The sequence below is a fragment of the Saccostrea echinata genome, unplaced genomic scaffold (assembly GCF_033153115.1).
Source record: "Saccostrea echinata isolate AGI-Se365-2 ecotype Australia unplaced genomic scaffold, CSIRO_AGI_Sech_v1 ptg000009l, whole genome shotgun sequence".
NCBI classification, from domain to species: domain Eukaryota; kingdom Metazoa; phylum Mollusca; class Bivalvia; order Ostreida; family Ostreidae; genus Saccostrea; species Saccostrea echinata.
Genome location: NW_026889758.1, coordinates 29,901,882 through 29,907,349, shown reverse-complemented (window position 1 = coordinate 29,907,349; position 5,468 = coordinate 29,901,882). Strand labels below are relative to the sequence as shown.

Here is a 5,468-nt window from a genome sequence, read left to right as displayed (position 1 = left end):
TATTTTATAGTCTGTCCCACCAAGCTACTGTCACCACTTTTTGCAACATATCTCAAAATATATAAATACCTTGGCCTTCAGCCTAGGTCCGATCGATAGATCATTTTTTTTCCAAACTTCCTGCATTTATCCGAACCCTCGAGTTCAACCGGTGTATTGACACGGCGGCAAATTCAAAGTCTACGGGGATTTAACATGGTAAACTCGTCCATTAGCGTCAAGATCACGGGGCAGGAAACCAGTTTATCGAGGGAGTAGTCGTTCTTTCCAAATTAAAATTACAAAAAATCCTAAAAATTCAACGAAAGCAATTCAGTGTGTTTTGGTAAAAAAAATATAAGTATTGTTTTGCATTCAAATATATTTGACGAGTTTTCTCATAAACTGAGAGAAAATAATTCGAATTCAATGCAGTACAAGTTGTGGATAACGCACTGCTCTAGAAAGGGGATGTTGACATGATGTGTAATTTACAGCTTCCTTCGATGAAAACGTAAGTTAGTTTTTTGTTGTTTTTTTTTGTTTTTTGTTTTTTTTTTTTGTTTTTTTTTTTTTACTTCTGAAAGTACACCCACAAAAGAAGTGTTTTCAAGTGCTAATGATTTGTCAAAATCAAGCATTATTCGGCGAAAGCGCCCAATGCATATCTGCACAGTAGGCCTAGTGGGGGAAAACGAAAACTTTCAGTAGATCTATAATGGTAATGACTTTTTTTGTAAGAAGCTTAAGATTTTTAATATTTTATATGATAGGTCTACTTTCTCTTTCAGTCACAGGGAACATATCTAAAACGCAACAGTTCTGTTGGTCCACAGAATTCATTGTAAACAATCCTTTCACCTGATGAATAAAAATGTCAAATTTCCCCCTTTTAGTTACAGAAAATTTTCGATTAAATATACATTAAGTTGAGGATAAAGTAAGCATGCTGCATTTTATTATAAAATAAATGAACTTAGATTAGCTCTCAGAATGCAAATTATTACGTTAATCCTAAACTTTCCAGGGGAGGGGGCATGCCCCAAATACTCCCATTTTGAAATATTCACACTTCCAGTACTAACTTTGCAGTTACATTTCATCCCTTCATGTGAAAGGCAGTGTGATTTTTTCTTGGTTGTTCCTCAGTCCCCCCTCGTTTTCACTAACAATTTTTTGTTAAGTTCGAATTCATAATATGGTAATGCTGCAAGTTTCCCTGGTATACAACCCTTGAGATTTCTTTTTTTTTTCTTTCACCAGTATTGTAAAAAAATCTTTATTATTTTTTTGGGGGGGGGGTTGTATTTCTTTAAAGTTCATAATTTGAAATTCATTGACTTACATCTACCCCATAGTTAACCCATTTTGTTCAAACAATAAAGAAAGAGAGCATACAGGACAATCCCCTGCTGTGAGATATATTACAATTTTCAAAGTTCAAGGAAGAGTTACATTTATGGAAAAAAAAGTTGTTAGTAATGTCAATGGCAAACTTAAATTTTCACTACCTCAGGATGCTTCCATATCAATATTACTAATCATGGCTTTGCTGTTCTTTAACAGAAGAATTTTAAAGACCCCCCCCCCCCCCATGTATTCCTATGTAAAACGCTCATCGTTCATTGTGGCCCAGGGTTAGAAACTCCCTAAAATTACAACTCGCAAATAATTGCGAGTACCAACAAAGTGAACTCCCAATTTTATAAGACTACTCGCAATTTTTCGTATAAAGTTAACTTTATATAAATTAAATACATGTAACTTAAGGAAAAAGTAACTACTATACAATACACAAAATACAACTACAGTGTGACTTTTATTTAAATTACTGATTTAAATCAAAAGTATTGTGTTCTGTCATATTATATAATTTTGCTACAGTTTCAATGCAAAAAAAAAAAATTCAACTCGCAAGTTTTTGTGAGTTACCTAATTTTCAACTCACAATTTGGGAATTCTAACTCGTGTTTTGCGAGTTGTATATAGTGAATTTCGAACCCTGGTGGCCCCACCCTACCCATCCTAAAATTTAACAAATTTGAATCTACACTACCTGAGGATGCTTCTATAATAACATGACTAATCATGGCTTTGCTGTTCTTGAACACAAGATTTTTTTCAAAATGATTCCTATATATTCCTATGCAAAACTTTGACCCTCTGTTGTGTCCCCACCCCCCTAATTTGAACAAACTTGAATCTACACTACCTGAGGATAACTTGATTCTACATTACCCAAGGTTGCTTCTGAATTAATATGACTAATAGTGGCAAAGCTGTTCTCGAGAAGAAGATTTTTAAAGACATTTCCCATATATTCCTACATAAAACTTCACCCCCCTCTTGTGCCCCCCCCGGGGTTATGATATGAATAAACTTGATTGTACATGTAATGTAATTTGTAATGAAGCTTTTACATAATTTTCATCTTTTCTTGCCTAGCTAGTGGTTCTTGAGAAGATTTTTAAAGATGCCACTAAATTTTCATGAACTCTTCATTATCTCTCCTTGAAAGAAGGCATGGCACTTTCTGTGAACAAACTTAAATCCCCTTCACCCAAGGATGCTTTGTCACATTTGCAGGTTTGTTTTAAATTGGCCCAGCAGTTCTTGAGAAGAAGTCGAAAAAGTTTATAGATGGCAGACGCCGGACACCCTTTGATCAGAAAAGCTCACTTGAGCCTTCGGCTCTTTTTTTTTCTTTCCACATACCTTCATAATTGAAAATAAAAAATACTAATCAATAAGTTATTCAATTAAATAAAAGAAGCAAATGTGTAAAAGATGATACATGTATTGACAATACAATTTTTGTGAAATATAACATCATGAACTTAAGAATTAAGAAATGTCTTTTCTCAGAGTGGGGGATTATCTTCGCCTTGTACGCATCCATTCTTTATGTCCAAAAGAAAAATTTAGCAAAACATTCATTTGTAAAATTAAAGTTAGGTACAGTATTCTAGCATACATGTACTAAATAAAAGGCCAGAAAACTGAGATCATGCATATTGTATACAGTGTATGAGCACATTGTAATAAAGAAGTAAAGTATACTTGATTATGCCTTTATATTTATTTACATAATTTTTTTTTTTTTTGAAGGTTAAAAAAATTGGAGTACATTGTTATGATGACCAGACTCGAAGGCATTCATGTAATTGGGTGAATCACAGAGTCTCAGGAATCTTCTGGACTAGTAAGTTATACATGTACATGTATATATAAAATATTAAAATGTCTTTACTCTGTCTGAATTGCATACTTCAGGCTGGAATCTGAAAATAAAAATTGTAGTTTCCATATGTATATAATTTATACTACATGTATCTTGGTACATGTACAATTGAAATTCATTCTTTAATTTCACTTCAATTACTTAACCATAAATTTTCATTCTCAAGAATTTTAATAACATTTAAGATGTGTTTTATTATCTATTTCAGACCAAAAGTGATGGCTGGAACAAATATTAACTGGTAGTCTACTTAGTGATCTGGACATTGGATAAGGCAGAAACCATTTTCAACAGAACTGTTAAGAGTGTAAATAAAAAAAAAAACAAGATACCCACTCTCCAACTCATTCATAGCTTCATTCTTGGCTTCATTGTGTTGAATATGAGTCAAGACTTTTCTATTGTACCAAGGCTGAAGGGACTTTCAAACCATAAACAACATCACCACAGAGCAGTTGACTTTCATTTCTTCTTCTGAATTTGTATGTTATACCCTTAATTATTACAGTGTGAATTTACTTTGCACAGAAGAAGATGTAAATTAGCATAACTTCAACAAGTATTTACTTTGTCAGTTTCAGACACATAACTCAATTATTTGGTATTTTAAAAAAAAGTAATTGGCAGCATTTACTGTGGAATCATCATTGTTCTTGGGGGAGGATAGGTGGGTCAAACATATCCACTAATTTATATTCCCACAAATACTTATTTTTTCAACTTGTCAATTCGAATCCTTGAGTATATGAATTCAAATGGGTCGCAGTGTTTAGCTCTTTTAAACTTCTTCTGTCAATTGATATGCAATGTATGCTTAAAACTCCGTATTTTATCACTAATTTTAAAATACACGTGTATTAGGTGCTTGGTAAGTCTCGGGCGGTATGCTTTTCCGGACGTCCGTAAGTGCAGAGAATTTCCGAAAGTGTGTTACGTCATTACGTCAAATGACGGTAAAGTACGGAAATCCACGAATAATGATGGATCCCCTTCCGAAGTGACGGCCATTTTGGCAATGTTAAATCCCCGTAGACTTTGAATTTGCCGCCGTGTCAATACACCGGTTGAACTCGAGGGTTCGGATAAATGGAGGAAAATTGGAAAAAAAATGATCTATCGGTCGGACCTAGGCTGAAGGCCAAGGTATTTATATATTTTGAGATATGTTGCAAAAAGTGGTGACAATAGCTTGGTGGGACAGACTATAGATACATTCAACTAAACACTGATAAGCCCAGTCTATAGGAAAAAAGTGTGTTACCTCATCATTGGCTCCACCTTTGGTCTAATATTTCGTCCAATGACGTGATGAAGCATGGAAATATCGTAAAATCAGAGAACTCAGAACACATAAAGCCATTTTATTGTCAACCCTTTTAATGCAACATTTCAAAAATTGTCAATGTTTGGGCTTTGAGGTGCAGTTCAAATGATGTTCTTTGATAATTTAGAGAAGTCTGCTCCTGTATTTCTTAGCTAGATGGGTTTTTCTCCTTGCACATGTTTATACATTCTTATTATATGTTTATGTTTATTAGTTTCAAAATGTGGTTCACCATATGCTCTCGCATTTGTGGAATTCTAAATAACTTCTTGGCTATCACTGAGGGCTGTTGTCCTCTTACATTCCCAACCAATCCTTCATCTAACCCCTTCTCCTTCAATATTCTGCTTCTTACTTTTTCTGTCGCTGAACGAACTTGAACCTGGAATTGATTTGCAGTATAATAAGTCATAAATGTTTAACACTTGCTTGATTATTCATGCACTTAATTCAGATAATGTTGACATCACATGTATTAACAAAATTTTTCTCACAGAAAGAAGAAAGATAAAATAATTTTTATCACAGCTAAAAGTTTATGGCTATCTACAAAATGAATGCAGATTACATCTTGGATATCATAATTAAATGACACAAATAAGATGTGTTTTAAGGCATGGATCTGATCATCGACCATACTCAGGCGCGGATCCAGGAATTGAGGTTAGAGGGCGCACAAAGTAAGCAGGGGGTCTGGGGGAGATAGGGGGCACACAAAGTAGGCAGGGGGTCTGCGGGCCGCCTTGAGTCCCCCAGTGGGTCCAGGGCGAAGCCCTGGTGGGGTCCAAGGGGGTGAAGCCCCCGGAACCTCCTGGATTCTAGAGATTTTGTAGGGTAAAAACGAGGTCTACCGTGTAGATATTTTTACATTTTTCTTTTCATATTTTTTCCATAAAAAGACAGAATTACGATTTTTTAGGTCAC

General features: G+C 34.7%; 1 long non-coding RNA gene across 1 annotated transcript; it reads left to right on the top strand.

Moving 5' to 3' along the window:
* Positions 1 to 440: 440 nt before the first annotated feature.
* On the top strand, positions 441 to 3,940 carry LOC133183569 (uncharacterized). The gene is made up of 3 exons (XR_009720676.1): positions 441 to 493; positions 3,088 to 3,181; positions 3,429 to 3,940. It is a non-coding gene; the product is annotated as an uncharacterized LOC133183569 (long non-coding RNA).
* Positions 3,941 to 5,468: the final 1,528 nt, after the last annotated feature.